This window comes from Bos indicus, chromosome 7 (genome assembly GCF_029378745.1).
Source record: "Bos indicus isolate NIAB-ARS_2022 breed Sahiwal x Tharparkar chromosome 7, NIAB-ARS_B.indTharparkar_mat_pri_1.0, whole genome shotgun sequence".
NCBI classification, from domain to species: Eukaryota; Metazoa; Chordata; class Mammalia; order Artiodactyla; family Bovidae; genus Bos; species Bos indicus.
The window spans coordinates 15,625,733-15,635,568 of record NC_091766.1 but is presented as its reverse complement, the minus strand read 5'-3'; positions in this window follow the sequence as shown (position 1 = coordinate 15,635,568).

The window sequence follows — 9,836 nt, the reverse complement described above, 5'->3', positions numbered from 1 at the left end:
TCCAGGTCTCTGAGGTCATCGCTCTTCGTTTCTCACCAGTCTTGAGGCAGGACTACCACCTGTGGTGGTTTATGAGTGCCACCCTGGATTTCAGTCCAGACACCAGCGGTCTATAAACGTAGGCCAGTCGTCTCTAAGCCCCTGTTGCCACATCTGGAAAATGGACTAATGATAGTGCTCAGGAGAGTGTTGAGAGGATCAGAAGAAATAATGCCTGGGAATTCCCTGGCAGTCCAGTAAAAGACTCCACAATTCCATTGCAGGTGGCACAGGTTTGGTGCCTGGTCAGGGAGATTCTCATGCCACGGGGTTCGGCCCCCCTCCCCCCCCCAAAAAAAAAAAACCACAGGAAGAAGAAGAAGAAATAGTGCCTCTGACACGTCTAGGGCAGAGCCGGGTACAGAGAGACTCAGGAAATAACATTATTTCTGCTGAGAATCTGGCACCCCACTTCTGTCCTCTCCAGCCCCTCATGAGGATCTAGGGGAGCAGAGATCCTGGCTCCTACCCTACCCATCGACATGTGGGCTGTCTGAACCACGGAGTGGCTGTGTTAGTGGGTTCCAGGCCATGGGCACCCCCACATATCCCTGTTCCAGCCAGGCTGGCCTGGAATGAACACCTGTCAGCAGCCTTGCTGGCCAGGTCTCACCCCTGGACAACAGGGGTGGATGACATGCCCATATCATACCATGTAGGTTTAGGCCATGTTCCAACTGTGCTGCTGGAGAAGACTCTTGAGAATGCTATGGACTGCAAGGAGATCAAACCAGTCAATCCTAAAGGAAATCAATCCTGAGTATTCATTGGAACGACTGATACTGAAGCTGGAGCTCCAATACTTTGGCCACCTGATGCGAAGAGCTGAGTCATTGGAAAAGACACCAGTGCTGGGAAAGATTGAGAGCAGGAGAAGGAGGCGACAGAGGATGAGATGGTTGGATGGCATTATCGACTCAATGGACATGAATTTGAATAGGCTCTGGGAGTTGGTGATGGACAGGGCAGCCTGTCCTCACAGCAGCCGTATGATGTGATGTGGGGGTCTAAGGGATGCACAGAGAGGTGAAGCCGAGTGCCCTCAGTCACACAGCTCGAGGGTGGTGGAGCGAGGATTCGAGGATTCCTCCGCGCCGATTCGAAGACCCTGCCCAAGCTGAGCGGTCCTCGGCGGCCCACAGGTCGCTACTGCGCATGCGAAGACCTTGGCCGAGCTCGGGGCTGGCGCCCCCTGGCGGATGAGGAGGGTGGGGGCGGGGCCTGGCGGCATCCGGGCAGCTTTGACGCCACGCGCTGACTCACTCGGCCCCGCCCCCAGCCTGCGGCCGCTTGGCCATTTATAGAATCCGCGCTGGCTCTGAAGTCACTGCCCAGGCACGTCGGGGGCGGGGTGGGGGAGCACTTGGCAGCCCCCCAGACGGGGCAGCCCGGGGTCTCCCTAGGGGGCATTCCGTTTTGGGTCCATTTGTCCCTCCAGTTCTGGGTCGATGTCTTCATCTCTTGCTGTGTCATTTGGCCGTTCTGTATCCGTTTCTCTGCGTCGCTTAGCCTTTTTCTGTCACAGCCTTTGTCTCTGCGTCTCTATGAATTTGCCTGTCTCACTGTCTCTTTCTCTCTGTCTCCATGTCTCCTCTATCATCTCTCCGTCTTTGTGTCTCTGTTTCTGTTTCACGCCTCTCGGTCACCGTTTTTCCTCTGTGTCCCTGCCTCTGTCTGATGGATGGGGCTAGAGGCGGAGAGAGGGGACTGAACCCCATCCCGAGGCCCCAGTCCTAGAGGACTCCCTCATCACTGGCCGCTCGGCGTGCAGGCCCCCTACTCAGCTCCTAAGTGGCGCTTCCCAGGCCAGCAGCCCTTCTGTGCCTCAGTTTCCCAACTAAATGGGAAGGATGGATTATGTAAGTCATAGTTGCCAGAGAGTCCCAGAACAGTCATGAAAGAACAGTTCTGTCTTTCTGTAATCTTAGGAGAGCCTATAAACTTTGTCAGCTCTCTCTCTCTCTCTCTCACACACACACACACACACACACCTCTGTTCCTGTCTCCAGGAGACTCAGCCCTTTCTCCCTACACTTGCCTATCATGGCAGTCCTGGGTCTGCCAGCCCACCCCACACCTAACTTTCCCCTCCCCAAATGGCTTCTGTTTCTGGAGGGCTCACTCCATGCCAGGCACCCTTCCAGGCACAACCTCATTTGAGAGATTTAATCTCTTAAGTGAGATTTAAGATTAAAATTTCACTAAATGTCATTTCCACCCTCTTGGGGTGGAAAGTCTTAGACTCTTTTTATTTTTTTTGCCTCGCAGCATGTGGGATCTTAGTTCCCTAACCAGGAATCAAATCTGAACTCCTTGCATTGGAAACATAGAGTCTTAACCACCGGACCTCCAGGGAAGTCCCTTAGACTCTTTTTATAGATAAAGAAACCCAAGATTCAGAGAAACCAGGTCACTCTCCCAGGGTCACACTGCTCCTGCTGCTTCCAGATCCTTCCACGCATATTTCTTAGGTGCCCAAGCATGTTCTCACCTTTGTAGTCCCTTCCACCTGGACCCATTTCCACAAGATGCCTGTGTGCCCTCTCCCTCATTTCCTCTGCTCAGCTGTCCGCTCTTCAGAGAGGCCCTCCCTGACCACCTGCTCTAAAATAATAGCATCGCCCACCTCCAGACTGTGAGAAGATGGGCAAGGAGGGTGCTGTTCTATTAAGGGTTTGCACCCGGCAGTGGGTATGTTCACCTCCATAGAAGCTTCCATTTGAATAAGTGATTTTAAAAAGCCCCCACCACAGCCCCTGCCTAGCCTTCCCTGGGGGTACAGTGTAGAATGTGCCTGCCAATGCGGGGAACACGGGTTCGATCCCTGGTCAGGGAACTGAGATCCCACATGCCCAAGATGCAGCTAAGCCCAAGGGCCACAGCTACGGAAGCCCACACGCCCTAGAGCCCGTGCTCTGCAATAAGAGGCCACAGCAATAAGAAACCTGCATGCTGCAACTAGAGAGTAGCCCCTGCTCATCGCAACTAGAGAAAAGCCTGAGGAGCTACAAAGACCCAACGCAGCCAAAAAAATTTAAAAAGAAGCCCCCCCAACCCCTACTCTTTATCTCCATTTCTTACTTTCTTTTATTTGTCATCTCCTTCTTGCTTATTACCTCTCATCCTGCACAGAAACTCCACAAAGGCAGAGCTTTGCTTTTGTAGAGTTTTGTTCACTATTTTATCCCTAATACCCAGGACAGGGTTTGCACACAGCAAACAATGCTGAGTAAATGGAATTAAAATCAGTGAGCCAGGACTCGAACCCACATGAATTTGAAATGTTGGTGCTTAACCTCTCACAAAGGAAGGGCATAATTGCCTAGATCCTCTTGGACTGAGGACAGTTGAGATGGGGTCCGCTTTTCATTTTCATTCCAGCACTCCCCAAAATACCAGTTGGAGAGTGAAGAGAGGATCGGGGCACAGGCTGGGGTTGTCCCAGGCCTTTCTACAGTTGCCGACTCCGTCGTCCAGCCTTGAGCTTTGCAAAAAGATGCTTTGCAGGAAAAGCATCTGGTTGAACAAGAGAACTTTTTTTTTTTTTTTGGTATTTAGTTATTTACTTAGTTGTGGCATGCTTGATTTCCTTGAGGCACGTGTGATCTTTTAGTTGCTGCGTGCAGGATCTAGTTCCCTGATCAGAAATGGAACCTGGGCCCCCTGCATTAGGAGCATGGAGTATTAGCCACTGGACCACCAAGGAAGTCCCTATGGACTGTAGCCCACCAGGCTCCTCTGTCCATGGGATTCCCCAGGCAAGAATATTCAAGTGGGTGGCATTTCCTTCTCCAGGCAATCTTCCCCACCTAGAGACGGAAACTGACTCTTAAATCTCCTGCACCGGCAGGTGGGTTCTTTACCACTAGTGCCACCCGGGAAGCCAGGGAGTCCCTAAGAGACCTTTTTTAAAAAGTGAGCCAGATTGGCAAAAATCGTAACACTTGACAACAGACAGTGCTGGGAGACTTAGGGAACATCACTGATAGGAATGGCAGTTGGTCCATAGCCTTCAAAATGATAAGTGTCCTTACCTTTTCTGGTGACTGATTTTACATGTCAGGTCAATTGGGCCAGGGGGTGCCCAAATACTTGGTCAAATGTTATTCTGGTTGTGCCTATGAGGGTGTTTTTGGATGAGATTAATATTTGAATTTGCAGACTGAGTAAAACAGATTGCCCTCCTCAATATGGGTGGACTTCATCTGATCAGTTGGAAGCTCGAATAGAACAAACGTCTGATCTCCCAACCCCCTCCATCCAGTAAGAAGGAACTCTTCCTGCCCAACTGCCTTGAAGTGGGACATGGTTCTTTTCCTGCCTTTGGACTGAAACATCAGCTTCTCTTAGGTCTCAAGGCTGCCTGCCAGTTCTCAGATGGACCTTATACTGTTGGCTGTCCAGATCCTCAGACCTTTGTTCTTGGACTTGAACTACATCATCTATTCCCCTGGGTCTCCAGCTTGCCAACTGCAGATCTTTAGTCTATAGCCACATAATAAATCTGTCTCTCTTCCTCTCTCTCTCTCTCATATATGTACATTGGGTTGACCAAGATGTTCATTCGGATTTCTCGTATGAACTTTTTGGCCAACCCAATATATACACACACACATATATATATATATTTTTCTATTGGTTCTGCTTTTCTGGAAAGCCCTATCTAATATATTTTCTGAACCACCAAATCTCTTTTTTAGAATATTCTTAACGACGAATATGTGTAGGTGTGGAGTGATTTTTTGCAGGGAGCCTTTTAAAAACAAGTCACACTGTAGATCTGTCAACATGGAACAGGTGAGAGTCAAAGATGACGGCAGAATATGAGCACTTTGTTTCAGTAAAAGAAAGGCACTATGGTGCTGCGGTTAAGAGTGTGGGGCTCTGGATCCATATTCCATGGGTTTGGGACATGCCCTGGTGGTTACTGGCTGTGTGACCTAGGACAGGAGTCTTGACCTCTCTGTGCCTCAGTTTCCTCCTCTGGGAAATGGGTATATTAATAGTGCCTGCTTCAGTAGTCCTGTTTGTTTTTTAACTTTTTTGTTTGTTTTTTGTTTGTTTTGCCACACTGCAAGACATGTGGAACTTCTCCACCAGGGATCAAACCTGTGCCCCCTGCAGTGGAAGCGTGGAGTCCACTGGACCACCAGGGAAGCCCTGTTTTTAACTTTTTTTTTGGAGATAATTTTAGGCTTACAGAAAAGTTGCAAAAAATAGCACAGAGAGTTCCCAAATACCCTTCACCCTGCTGCCCCGGCTGTTAACATCTTACATAACCATAGTACATTTATCAAAACTAAGAAACTAACCTTGGCACAATACTATTAATAAACTACAGACTTGCTTTGGATTTCTCCAGTTTTTTTTAACTCATGTCCTTCTGTTTCAGAACCCAATCCAGGGTCCCTCATTGCATTTAGTTTTCATATCTTAGACTCCTTTGCCTGTGATAGTCCCTCAGTCTTTCCTGACCTTGACACTTTTGAAGAGTACTGGTCAGTAATTTTCTAGCCTGTCTTTCAGTTTGGTTTTTCTTGATTAGCCTGGAGATTTTGAATTACTGGAAAGGATACCAGAAAAGTGATGCTCCCTTCCATACCAAGGGCTAATGATGTCACTATGACTCATTGCTGGCGATGTTAATGTTGGTCCCTTGGTTAAAGTGATGCCTGCCAGAATGCTCCACTTCGAAGCTGCTATTTTCTTCCAGTTATTTTGAGAATTGCATGTTTAAGGGTCTACATAAGGGCTTCACACATATTATTGTGCTCTGTTTTTAAAAAATAACAAAATATATGTATAAATGCCTGTGTTTGAATCAACTACTTCTGGAAGGATAAATAAGGAGAGTTGCATCTGCCTCAGGAGGAAGAGAAACACAGAGGGCAGTTAAGGCTGTGACCACATTGGTGACCCCACCACCGCCCGCCGCCTCGAGCCTTCACCCACAGCTCAGCTGAGCAGAGCGAACTCCACCTATTCAGGGCTTGGCATGCCCAGCAGAGGGCAGTAGTACGCCCAGCGGCTGCCCACGTGGCTGTCAACGTGCTGGGGCGGGGGTGCGCCAGCCCTCCTGGACCGGCAGTTGATTGGCTGCAGCCCCTCTTAGGTTGGCCAATCACAGGAATCTGCGAGACAGATGTTCTGTGGCTGCGCAGAGTCGCTGAGGCATCCTAAGGATGGCTGCATCTTTCTGTCCCCCTGTCTGTGCCCTGCTTCATGGAGGCCAAGGCTTGCAAAAGTGGCTTTATGGGAGCGGAGAACTGTCCTCTCCGGGAGCCTCTGCTACTGCCAACCCCTCTTATTTTGTGCTAATCTATTTGAGTTGTTAACAGCCTAAAACCAGGGCTTTCTGGGAGCAGCCCAGGAGCCCCTCACACCACTCTGACCTCCTCATATTCCCCTGTTCATTCCAGCCAATCACAAAGGGCCTTTGCAGTTGCCCCTTGTACCCGGTGTGTGTGTGTGTACATGTGTGTGCATGCTCAATCATTTCTGACTCTTTGCAACCTCATAGACTGTAGCCCGCCAGACTCTTCTGTCCATGGGATTTCCCCAGCAAGAATACTGAAGTGGATTGCCATTTCCTCCTCCAGGAGATCTTCCCGACCCAGGGATAGAACCCGTATCTCATGTGTAGGCAGGCAGATTCTTTACCATTGAGCCATCTGGAAAGCCCCTTGATAAGGTGAGTCCCCTGTAATAAGAATAGCATAGGGAATCCTCTGGTGGTCCAAAGGTTAGGACTGGAGGTCCGAGCTTCCACTGCAGGGGGCATGGGTTTGATCCCTGGTAGGGGAACTAAGATCCACATGCCAGGATGGTGCAGCAAAAAAATTTTTTAAATACCCCCCAAAAAACCCTGCATACACTTATATCGCTGTTTGCATAGATAAATTCAATTAAATCTCAAACAAACAACCCTATAACGTTATTATACTTGGCCCATTTCAGGAGTGAGACAATCAAGGCACAGATGGAGTAAGCACTAGCCCAGACCCACGAAACTAGATTAACAGAGCCTGTCTCTACTTGAGCTTCCCAGGTGGCGCTAGTGGTAAAGAACCCGCCTGCCAATGCAGGTTGGACTAAGACACACGGGTTTGATACTTGGGTCGGGAAGATCCCTGGGAGAAGGAAGTGGTAACCCCCTCCGGTATTCTTGCCTGGGAAATCCCACGGACAGAAGAGCCTGGTGGGCTGCCATCCATAGGGTTCACAAAGAGTGGGACACAACTGAAGCGACTTAGCATGCACAAGCACATCTCCGTCACTAATGATAATGTTGAAAACTCAGTGTCTGGCTCAAACATTTGTTGAACAAGTGAAGGAATCCACATCACTTCCACCTTTAATATTTCATTCCCACATTTCAGGTGAGAAAACTGGGGCCGCCCAGGTGTATTCACAAATACACACCTCCGCCTCTTACCCCCCACCCCTCCTCCCACCCCCCACAAGTCCAGTCTCGCATTGCTCAGTCACGCCTTCCCCAAGCAAACTCCTAAGTCCCCCGTGCTGTTGGCCTAGTTAAAGATGGGGTCTGCCTCCTTACGAGGCGGGACCAAGGACTTTCCACCTTTCTATTGGCGTTTCTCCCTTTGGGGCGGGACCTCTCTAAACCGGCGGTCTTGATTTGCTGTCTCCCTGGCGGCTCGTGACCCGGAACATCTCTGGGCAACATGGCGGCGCCCAGCAGCAAGACAGAACGGGCAGGGATTCCGCGGCCAGCCGCGTGAATAGGTAGGTCGCGCGTGGGGAGGCAAGCGCGAACTTCTGGGAACCGGGGAGGCCCGTTCTGGGCTGTCAGTGCGGGAGGGAGGCTTCGGAGGACCCCGGTTTCCGGGCCAGGGCACCATGACCTTTCGGCGTACCGGGCCGGGATGTGCCGGCAAAAGCCGCACTCAGTTTACCTACGTCTCCACGTCCCTAATCTCCAGTTTTGCAGATGAGACAGCTGAGGCTCAGAGAGATTAGAGCTTTCTTTCACGGTCACGCTACAAGCCGGCCGCTAGGCTGGAATTCGACGCCTGGTCTGTCGCTGTCACCCAAAGGAGTCAAAATCCTGGCAGCCAGCCTCAGAGCTGTTGTAGGTACACCCTGCCTAGGGGTTCAGATTTTTAGAAGTTTGGTAGAAATTTAGCTCTTCCTGATTCAACTGATACTTGTTGGGTACCTACATTATACCAGGCACTGTCCCAGGTGCTGGAGACACAGCAATAAGGCAGACACACACACACACACACACACACACACACACACAGTCCCGGGTGCTAGAGACACAGCAATAAGGCACACACACACGTCCCGGGTGCTGGAGACACAACAATAAGGCAGACACACACAGACATACACACACACACACACACACAAGTCCCGGGTGCTGGAGACACAGCAATAAGGTAGACACACACACACACACAAGTCCCGGGTGCTGGAGACACAGCAATAAGGTAGACACACACACACACACACAAGTCCCGGGTGCTGGAGACACAGCAATAAGGTAGACACACACACACACACACAAGTCCCGGGTGCTGGAGACACAGCAATAAGGTAGACACACACACACACACACAAGTCCCGGGTGCTGGAGACACAGCAATAAGGCAGACACACACACACACTGGAGACACAGCAATAAGGCAGATACACACACACACACACACACACACACACACACACACACACAATCTACGAATCAGAAATAAGGGAAACATGTGATTTCAGATGCTAATAACTGCTTAAAATGCATTCATCAGGGTAATGGGACTTTAGATTGGGAGTGGGGTGGTGATCAAGAAAGGCTTCTTATTTGACTATAGACCTGAATGACCAGAGACTGATCTGGGGGAATAAATTCTGAACAGAGAGAAAAGCAAGTTCAAAGGCTCTGAGATGAGAATAAAGCCAACTTGTTTAAGAAACAAGTGTAGCTGGAGCTATCAGTAATAAGAGGTGAGTTTTGAGGGGCAGATTCTGATTTAATTTTGTGTGCTGTTTCAGTGATTTTAGGCAGAGAACACTAAATTTACTTTACATTTTAAGAAGCTCCCTCTGACCACTGCAGGGAGAAATGACTGGAGGCAGGTAAGGAAAGAAGTTGAGACCGGATAGGTGAAAAGAGATCATGGACTGGAGTGGTGGCCTGCAGATGCAGAGAAATGGATGCATTTAATATGGATTTGGAAGCAACAGGAGTAGCTGATGAATTGGACTGGGGGAGTGAGGGATACAGTGGACTCAGAATTCCCAGGTTTGTGATCTGAGTGACTAGCAGCGGTGATGTCATTGGCTAAGATGAGGAGAGACACATTTAAGCAGGGATATGATTTGGAGCAAAATAAGTTTGAGATGGCTGGGGAAAATACCAAAGTGGCAGTTAGGTCAGGAGACTTGGGTTCAGGACTGGTGATAAACATTTAGGAGCATCAGCACATTGATCATCATTTCTCAGACCTTAACACACAGAGGAGAAACCTGGAGTTTTGTTAAAATGCAGATTCTGATTCAGTGGGTCTGGATTAAGGCTGAGATTTAGCATTTCTAATAAGCTCCCAGATGATAATACAAATGCAGCTGGTGCCATAGATACTCTTTGAATAGCAAAGGTTTAGAATAAGGTCTTAATCTCAGGTGTGTGTTAGAGTCATTGGGGTGCTTTAAAATGCTAATACCTAGGCCCTACCTTTGTATATTTTGATTTAGTACATCTGGGGTATGGCCTGGGCATGGGAATTTTTTAAAGCTCCCAAGATAATTCTAATATGAACAAAGTTAAAAAACCATTA